This window comes from Enhydra lutris, unplaced genomic scaffold (assembly GCF_002288905.1).
Source record: "Enhydra lutris kenyoni isolate GAN:26980312 unplaced genomic scaffold, ASM228890v2 scaffoldscaffold90, whole genome shotgun sequence".
NCBI lineage: Eukaryota > Metazoa > Chordata > Mammalia > Carnivora > Mustelidae > Enhydra > Enhydra lutris.
In genome coordinates this window covers 6,406,544-6,417,126 of record NW_019154174.1, presented here as the reverse complement: position 1 = coordinate 6,417,126, position 10,583 = coordinate 6,406,544, and positions in this window count along the sequence as shown.

The window sequence follows — 10,583 nt, the reverse complement described above, 5'->3', positions numbered from 1 at the left end:
TGCTTGAACACTGCAGTTCCGCTGCACTCACCACCTTCTGAGCATGAGAACATTTCAGGGCAACTAAAGCTGAGAAAAGTGTCTGTATTCTATTGAGCAGTCTGCCCCTTACATCTAACTCCCTGCCTAGCATCGGGGTCTACCCTCTGAAGCCCACAAAAAAATGTGCACACATTCCACATTATAGTGGACTGTGAGCTGTTCAGGTCAGGGCATGGCAGTCTTGTTCTTACCTGAATACCCAGTACCCAGCACATATGGGCCCTCAATAAATATCTGTGGACAGAACTTGAGCCCTTCATGTATCTGAAGATAAAGCTTGTGGTTCCCTAGTCTTGTCTTTCAGGCGTCAGCCTCTCACGGTGACACTGCCCTAGCCCTCTAGATGACCATTCAATGGATATTTATTAGGCACTTATTATAGCACAGAGACTGTTCAAGGGGTCAGAGAAAAATCAGGGCCCTAGAGACAAAATACCTTTCACTTATGAAACTTGCATTATGTAAGAGGAGTTCCCAAGGCCACTCAGTGAGTCTCAGCATTGCCAGAGTAAAAATCAGGTGTCCTGGATTCCAAGGGCTCTTTCCAGGGAACTTACAGTGTCAACCAAAAGAAAGAATGGCCCTTCTCTAGTATGCCCTGGTAAGGAGAATCTAGATTTCCTTTGAGTTGGTGTGGATTTCTGAAAAGTAACTTCATTGTCTCCGGGCCTCCATCTCCCATCTATATGCAATGGGTGGCATAGAGGGATGGGGAAATCATCTTTATGGGTATTCCCTGCTCTAAAGTTCATTGATTATGAGGTTGGAAACTGTAAAATGCTGTCTGATTCTACTCGAAGGGCTTTCATCCTTCTCTTCCCTTCAGAACCCAGCTTGCCTGGGGTTGGGAATGAAGAAGTGAAGATGGTGTGCTGCTCTGATCAACCTACAGGAGGGTTGGAGGGTTTTTCAGGAGGCTAAGCCCTGCCCCTTAGGGTCTCCTGGAGATCATGAAGGAGGATTTCTCCACTCTTGGGTCTTCTATATCAGCCTCTGCCTCCCTGCCTCCTTCCCCTTCTCTCTCTCTCTCTCTCCTACTCTGTCTCTCTGAGTGGGACAATGGAAGGGCTTTTGGACATCTGACTCCCAGTCCTGCATGTGGTCTTAAATAACTCATCGCTCTTCTCTGGGACTCAGTTTCTCAATTTGATAACTTGGTCTCGTAATTTCTGCCTTGCCGAAGGTAAGAATTGAACAGTATCAAATGAGGTGAGAAAGGCTATGGAAAGGTCTTGCGAACTGTCGAGGGTTGCCCCCTCCGTGGAATTTTACGACTGTGGGTTCCAGCTCTCTCTAGGATCACCAGTGGCCCCCTGCCTCTCTGTTGGCCTCTTGATGGTTTGCCTTCTTGGTTCCCAGCTGGGTCTGGAGTTGTTGGTGCCTTTGTTAAATTTCCCAGGATTATGATATTTATTCATTCATATATTGTATTTGTGGTCTCTGGGTGGGATCCCAGGGCTTTGGAATGGTGACTTAAGGTCACAGGAGGCTGGGCTTAAAGCCTCATGGAGTGGTATGGAGAGAGGGTAGGGAGCAGGGACCACATAAGTAGAATGGCTCTGGGGATAGAGTTCTCCAGAGCTGAGTCCTTATCTCTATTTCATGGTTTTGGGGTTATTCCTTTTGGGCCCTCTGAACAACCTTGAACTGTGCATTAAGTATATTGGGTCTTGGATGTATAGGTATTAGGGCTCTGTTTGTGTATTCCTTCCAGTCGTGGGAAGGTCAGGCCCTACCCAGTCCCAAGGCATGGCAGCCCGTTCGGTGCCCCCCACCTGCAGGTCCAGCCTACCAACATCCTACCTATACTGGAACCAGATGACCTGGGCTGGAATTCTAGGTTGTTCCCCTCATCATACAGCTCATGAAGGCAAGTTACAGAACTTAGCTATGCCTCAGTTCCCTCATTTGAGAAATGGGAACAATAATGGTACCAACCTTGTAGGATTAAATGAGATGATATATGTAAAGTGAATAGAATGGGGCCTGGTACGGAATAAATGCTATAGAAGTGTTTGCTGCTTTTCTATGGCAGTGATGATGATGATTATTACTCCGAGGGGGTGAGTGGCCCCGGTTTCTCCGCAGGGATTCCACTCTGCTGCCTGTCCAGGGTCTCCTCCTGCTTTCCAACTCCTGCACCCCGCTGTGCTTCAGGTGCAAGGCTGGAGGCCTTGCCAGCTTCTCAGGTCTCTCATGTCTCCACCTGGATCTGTCACACCATATATTTTCTTATACTTTTTATATTTATTTTCTATATTGTCTGTTTTCACCCCTCCTCTCCACCTAACCAGAATGGAAGCTCCGCGAGGACAGGGTTTTTCACCTGTGCTATTCACTGCTGTGTCTCCAGGACCTCCAACAGTGCCTGGCAAATGGTAGCTGGACAATAAATATTCATGAATGAATGGAATTATTGTTTTTATTTTTTTTAAAGATTTATTTATTTAACAGACAGAGATCACAAGTAGGCAGAGAGGCAGGCAGAGAGAGAGAGAGGAGGAAGCAGGCTCCCCACTGAGCAGACAGCCTGATGTGGGGCCTGATCCCAGGACCCTGGGCTCATGACCTGAGCCGAAGGCAGACGCTTTAACCCACTGAGCCAACCAGGTACCCCAAATTATTGTTTTTAAATTTAATATTTATATAGCATTTACTATGTGCCAGGCACCAATATAAGCACATTGTAAATATTAACTCATTTAATTTTCATAGCAGTTCTGTGAGGTAAGTACTATTATTGTCCTCATTTTACAGAGGAGGAAACTGAGCCACGGCAGTATTAAGTAACTTGCCCGAGGTTACACCCTAGCAAAGGGGAGAGTCAGGATTTGAACCCAGAAAGTAGAGGTCTAGGTTCTGGGCTCTTGTCCACTCCACTATGGTCCAAGGAAAGCATGGGCTAGGGGCGGCTCCCTGTGTCCACTTACCTTTGGGAACTTGCTGCCACCTATTGAGGTCCTGCTTTAGATCAAATGTGGGGAGGAGAGGGGAGGACTTTACCTGCAAGATTGAGCCTTTTCCCCTCCCCATCACAGGGTCTCTCTTCCTTTTTTTTTTTTTTTTTTAATATTTTATTTATTTATTTACTTATTTGTCAGAGAGAGAGAGAGAGAGCGCACAAGCAGGGGGAGTGGCAAGCAGAGGGAGAGGCAGGCTCCCTGCTGAGCAAGGAGTCCGCACGGGACTCTACCCCAGGACCCTGGGATCATGACCTGAGCAGAAGGCAGACACATAACCAATGAAGCCACCCAGGTGTCCCTCACAAGTTCTCTCTTCCACACCTGCTGGGTAGGGCTGACTGCTGGGAAGTTGTTTGCCTTCTCCCCACTCCCCAGGAGCAAAGACATCTGTGCATGTTTGGCATAAAGGGCCTCTGTTTATCCTACAAGTCTCTGAGGTGGTTTTTGTGCCAAGCCCCAAGGCCCACAAAGAGGAAGCCCCCACAGCTCTCTTTTCATGATTGTGTTTGTGGCCTGACCTTGACCACTCCCAAGAGTTCCATCTGAGAACCTCTCTTCAGACACTACACACATTCTTGTGGCTTTAACTGGCATGCATGGGCTGCCTCCCAAATCCCTATCTCCAGGCTCAAATTTTCTCTTGAGCTCCAGATCCCTGAATCCACTTGTCTCCTGGACATCCCTTCGTGGGGGTCCCATAGGCACCTTAAATTCAACATGTTTCAAACAGGATGCATCGTCTCCCCCTGAGAATCTCATAAGCTAGCTTCTATTTCTCCTGTTGCCTCTCCATGTGGGATACTCCTGATCACATGTGCCATAACCTTGGCCTTGAACTTCATTTTAAAAGTGATGGATCACACAATTTGTCAGCCTAAGCCCCCCTAAAAATACCAGAAGAAAATATGGGCAAAATCGTTTATAACTCTTGGAGTGAGGAAGCCTTTCCAACTCCAACTCAAAAGTCAGAAGCTATAAAAGATTAATACGTTTGTCGACATGGAAAAAAATCTGCATGGTTAAAAAAAATCAAAGCAAAATCAAAAGACAAACAAACTAGGAAAAAGTATTTGCAATTCTTATCATATACAAAGGGTAATCTCTCTACTATTTAAAGGTCTTCCTCATATTGATAAGACCAACAGTTTAATAAAAAATAGGCAAAGAACATGACAGATCACAAAAGAGAAAATACATAAGGCCTTAAACACATATGCAGATATTCAACGTCACACATAATGAGAGAAATGAAAAGACGATACTGAAATGCCTTTTTTCCTTTATTGCATTAGCAATAACCCATAAGTCTGACGAAACACTCTTTTGGCAAGACTGTGGGGAAACAGGGACTTTCACCCATTGTTGGAAGGAATGCAAAATGATACAATCCAGACATTATTTATCAAAATTATAAATGTATACACACTTTGAGCCAGCATTCTCACTTGCAAAAATCTATCTGAAAACCTACCTCTATCAATTAGCTATTGCTTCCCAAGGAACCACCTTAACACTTACTGGCGTAAAACAACGATTTATTGTTTCTCTAGATTCGAAGGGCGGCCAGGTGGTTTTTCTGCTGATCTGATCTAGATTACTCAAGTGATGGCAGTCAGCTGACATCCAGCCTGGATCTGGATGGCCCCTCGTGGTTGTCACACTGACTTGTCTGAGACCTTAGCCCTGATGGCTCGGTCAACTAGAGGGGGCTGAGCCGCTGTCTCCATGTGGCACGTCAGTCATCCTAAATTTGTTTAATTGTTTGTTTGTTTAAGTAAGCTCCCTGCCCAGTGTGGGGCTTGAACTCACAGCCCCGAGATCAAGGGTTGCACGCTGTACTGACTGAGCCAGCCAGTGCCTCCAGCCTGAGTTTCTTCATAGCATAGCATCCTCATGGTTCCAAAAGGGTGAGAATAGAAGCTTCAAGGTCTCTTGAGGCCCTGCTCAGAAATTGTGTGACATTATTTCTTCAATTAGTCTCTAAGCAAGTCTCAAGTCCATACCAGCTGCAAAAGGTGGGGGGAGGAGAAACAGAATTTTAATGCACTCTATATGCCCATGAATGAAATGACATATACATCAATGTTATTCATTGGATTTTGTTTGCAGATTTGTCCATCAGCAGGTAAGCAGCTGTGAAAAAGGATGAGGACGTTGATGTGAGAGTGCTTTAAAATACCTTGTTAGTCAAATATCAAGGTGTAGAATGAGTAGATCATGCTATTGAGGTATAAGAAAAAAGTGTGGGGGCACCTGGGTGGCTCAGTGGGTTAAGCCTCTGCCTTCAGCTCAGGTCCTGATCTCAGGGTCCTGGGATCGAGCCCCGTATCAGGCTCTCTGCTCAGTAGGGAGCCTGCTTCCTTCTCTCTCTCTGCCTACTTGTGATCTCTCTCTCCCTTTCTGTCAAATAAATAAATAAAATCTTAAAAAAAAGAAAAAAGAAAAAAGTGTGTCTGTGTGTGCGTGTGTGTATGTGCACATGTGTGTGTGCATGTGCTTGTATCCTCAAAGAAATCCTGAAAAATTACAGAAGAGAACAAGCTGGTAAGCACAGTTGTCAAGAGTAAGAATCTTCACTGTCAACCTTTAATGTTATTTAGATTTTTGAATCTGTGAAAGTACTACCTATTTTAAATAACTGTATCAAAGAAAGAAGCTACCTTCAAATAATTTCCAACAAAGAAAAAGCTGTCTTAGGCAGCTTGGGCCGCTGTTACAAAATAGCACAGATTGCCGGCCTACCCAGTAGACATTTATTCCTCGCAGTTCTGGAAGCTGGAAGAAGAAGATCACAGTGCCTGCAGATTTGGTTCGTGGTGAGGGCGCTCTTCCTGGATTGCAGATGGTTTGCTGCATCCTCGCAGGGCAAAAGGAGGAACCTCTGGTCTCTCTTCCTTTTCTTATGAGGGCGCCCGTCCCATCAGGGACATCTCCCTGGTGGGTGGACGTCTCCACCCTTGTGACGGCTTCTCAACCTCATTGTCTCCCAAAGGCCCCACCCCCCCGATACCGTTACAGTGGGGGTTAGGGCCTCAGCATATGAATTTGGGGGGCACACAGACTTTCAGCCCATAACAGAATTCTATGATCACACTTTTACTTTTCAAGGATCCTGCTGGTGGCCATGTGCAGGGAGACCACAGATGGCTGTGCCCGTGGGCGCGATGGGAGCGATCACACAAGAGAGGCCCCAACCACATTGTGGACATCCGCATATCTGAACATTTATTACAATTGTCTGACAGATGGAGATCAAGTATCATGAAGAAGGGACACCTTTTTCTATTTACACAAAGGCGCAGTAAGGGTTGGCAGTGGCCCTGGCCAGGTGAAGGTTGATTGGGAAATCAGTTAGCAGATAATGAGGCCTGGAGGTAGGGATAGAACATCCATTAAAGAGACAGAGTCTATCAGACATGGTTGCAGACTGGTAAAATTGGTAAGGGAGCAGGAGGGTCCTAGATCACCCCTGGATATCTGCCTCTCGCTATATGTGCAGGCAAGTTTGCTGGAATAGGAGAAATTATTTAAAATATATTGCCTTTATAAATCACAGCAACAGACTATTAGGAAATGGAAAACTACCATTTATAGAAATATACAGTACCTAAGGAAGCCTTTTAAAAATATATTCATGTCTTTTATGACAGAACATTTTACTTTTGGGCACCTGGGTGGCTCATTGCCTTCAGCTCAGGTTAGGATCCTGGAGTCTCAGGATCCAGTCCCACATCAGGCTCCCTGCTGAGCAGGGAGAATGCTTCTCCCTCTGACCCTCCCCCTCTCACTCTCTCTCTCTCTCTCTCTCTCTCTCACACACACACACACACACACACACACACACAAATAATAAAATCTTTTTTTTTTTTTCTTAAAGAACACTTTACTTTTTTTAAAAGATTTTATTTACTGGGGCACCTGGTGGCTCAGTGGGTTAAAGCCTCTGCCTTCGGCTCAGGTCATGATCTCAGGATCCTGGGATCGAGCCCTGCATCGGGCTCTCTGTTCAGCAGGGAGCCTGCTTCCCCTACCCCCTCTCTCTGCCTGCTTCTCTGCCTACTTGTGATCTCTGTCTGCCAAATAAATAAATAAAATCTTTAAAAAAAAGATTTTACTTACTTATTTTAGTGGGGGAGGGGAAGAGAGGGAGAGGGAGAATCTCAAGCAGACTCCTGCTGAGCACAGAGCCTGATGCCGGCCTTGATCTCACAACCCTGAGATCATGGCACGAGCCGAAATCAAGAGTCAGATGCTCAACCAACTTAGGCATGCAGGCACCCCATGACAGAACATTTTTTTTTTTTATTAAAGATTTTATTTATTTATTTGACAGAGAGAGATCACAAGTAGACGGAGAGGCAGGCAGAGAGAGAGAGAGAGGGAAGCAGGCACCCCGCTGAGCAGAGAGCCCGACGTGGGACTCGATCCCAGGACCCTGAGATCATGACCTGAGCCGAAGGCAGCGGCTCAATCCACTGAGCCACCCAGGTGCCCCAACATTTTTAATTTTATCAAAAGATTTTAAAGAAATCCAAAACTAATGGGTAGATATACCATGTAAATGAACAGGAGGATGTCAGTATTGCAATGACATCAGTTCTTCCAAAGTATATCTCCAAAGTCAGAGCCACGATCCAGTCTCTGCTGCAGAACGTGGACTCTGGTTCTGATGAAGAGAAGGGCTGGAATGAGGCCCCTGGCAGTCAGATATCAACCAGCAAAGCGAACGGTTCAGTAGTCCAGGATTTCTGCCAGGATTGGCCCAGCTCCTACCTTGAATAAATTACTTAAACTCTTTGTGCTTCTGTTCCCTTGTCGGTGATAACCTCAGATGGTGGTTGTGAAAATTAACTAATACAAACAAAACACGTAAAGCAGGGCTTCGCACATGATCAGCACTAAGTAAGATTTAACTATTACCATCTCTACTGTTACCCACGTTATTGACATTATGTTCATGTCACAGGTTCACAATGGTTTGAATGGGCAGTGGAAACAGGGAGGAGCCTGAGCGGCCACATTCCAGGGCCATGAGAAATAAAACCTGAAAGCCTGATGTGAGGGATGGAAGCACAGGACAACAGTGTTCTTTCACATCTGCTTGAATTGAGATTTTTGGGGTGCCTGGGTGGCTCTGTGGTTAAGGGTCTGCCTTCGGCTCAGGTCATGATCCCGGGGTCGTGGAATGAGCACTCGGAGGACTCCCTGCTCTGCAGGAAGCCTGCTTCTCCATCTCCCGCTCCCCCTGCTTATGTTCTTTCTCTCACTGTGTCTCTCTCTGTCCAATAAATAAAATCTTAAAAAAAAAAAAATTTCTCCACATGAAGTACTGAATCTTCCTTGAAGGACAGGAAGTAACCCAAGCGCGCTGCAAAAGTAAGCCTTGGTCGCATTAAATCACCGAGATCTGGGGGATATTTGTTATGTAGCATAACCTAGCCTCGGCTGGCACAGCCCAGATACACTGTTGTTCCCAAACTTGACTAAACATAAGACTTTCCGGCAGTCGTTGCTCAAAACCCAGATTTCTGGGCTGCAGCACAGCTCTACCGAATCAGAATTTCCAGGGAAGTGCCTGGTAATCTGTATATTTAACAGGCTTTCCCCTCCATCTTCAGAAGGGTCAAGAAAGCCTGAGCAGCTAAACTTGAAGGCAGGGTAGGAGTGGGGCCTGGGGATGTGAGAGGGAAGGGTGTTCTAGGGGTCAAGAGGAACATGAGGAAAAGCACGGGGGGAAATGCAGGGAGGAGCGCTTTGGAATGGAATTGGGGTACGTGAGTGACGGTGGTGTGTTCTGAGGTGGGAAGTCAAGGTAGGAGGTCTGGGCTTTATCTTACGAATAGTGGGGATATAGGGAGACCTTTCGAGCAGGTGCTGGCCTGCTTGTACTGATGCTTTAGACAGGCCAGTCGGGAGGAGGGACGGCATGAGAGGCTGGGGCATGGTCCAGGTCACCCATCTCACAGGGTTATTGGATGGACTTTAAGAATCCCTGAACGGGGGCGCCTGGGTGGCTCAGGCGATTGGGCGTTTGCCTTTGGCTCAGGTCATGATCCCAGGGTCCTGGGATCGAGCCCTGCGTCAGGCTCCCTGCTCGGCAGGGAACCTGCTTCTCCCTCTCCTGCTGCTTCTCCCCAGGCTCGTGCTCTTTCTCTGTCAGATAAATAAAATCTTTTTTAAAAAAAATCCCTGGGCAACAAGAGGAATTACGATTGTCATCTCTTGTGTGTTCTTATGTCCACCTTTAGAGTTGCAGCCAGATTTGAGATGTACATCTTTCACTCATTCCTTTATTTCACAAATATCTGGGCACCTTCTATGTGCTGGGTGCCTTTAGTGCCACTGGGAAACCAGCCACGAATGAAACACACAAAGGTCCCCACCTTCGTGGGCCTTATTTCCTTTATCCTTATGCCTGGGTAAGGGTGTGAAAGAATAGACCATGCATTCATTCATTCATTTGTTCATTGAGATTTTTAGTGAACATCTGCTTTGCACCTGACCTTGGTTGCTGGAGGGAAGCGAGGGAAGCAGACATGAGTCAGGCCCAGTCTGGTCTAGTGGAGAAGCTGACTCAGCCCACACCTCATGAGGCTGTTTGCCTAGACTGCTGGGAAAGGCTTGAAGGATGGGAAGTCTGACTATCCGAGAAGGGGCAAGACAGAGTACTGGGCAGAGGAGAGATGGCACAGTGAAAGGGTATGGGGTGTCCGGGGTCCGGGATCCCGTGGTGTGGTTAAGGCTGGGGGTCTGCAGCCCAAGGAGGGGAAGTGGTAGGAGAGATGAGGTGAGGGTGGTGGGATTCAAAGGCCAGAGCAGCTACCGATTGCAATCTGGGGAGTCATGGCAGGTAGAGTGGGGGGTAGAGTCGGTGGTGCAGGGGACTGATAGGACCCCATTTGTTTAGAGCACAGTCACACTTGGCACAAACACCTGTGGAGAAAACTAGACACACAGGGAAGGGGCTGCTGTTGGGAGGACCAGAGAGGGGACTGTTGTGATGCTGCGGGTGAAAGCCAACGAGGGCTTAGACTGAGCCAAGGTGGTGAGAAGGGAGAGGACCCAGGAGACAGCTCTAGATCTGACAGCTGAGGGAGGAGGTACAACACTGTGGTTTTACAAGAATAGGCTTTGTAATCACAGGATGCCTGTGAGAGCCCCAGCCCTGTCCTTTACTAACCTTGTGAACTTAGGGCCATCATTTCAGCATTCCGAGCTTCAGTTTCCTGATCTGTGCACTTGGGATAATGGCAGTAGCAGCTATGTGATTGGGAAGATTCTAGGACCTACTCTGCATGAAACCCAGGTGGGGGGGGGGTGCGCTCAGAACATGGCAGCATTATGGGGATTGGGGAGGGAGCCAAGGTCAGTCTTCTATCTGCTCTCGGTGACTGGCTGATGGAGATGCCACCTCTGATGGAGAACACAGGAAGGAGCGCTTTGGGAGGAGGAGGCAAGGCCGCCACAGTCTTGGAGGTTCCATCAAAGCTCTGGCCTCACTCACTGCAGTTACGGACTTCCTCGAATCTCTGATGATATCTTTCGCCTCTCTGTTCTCAGTGCTCAGAGCAGGGGCTG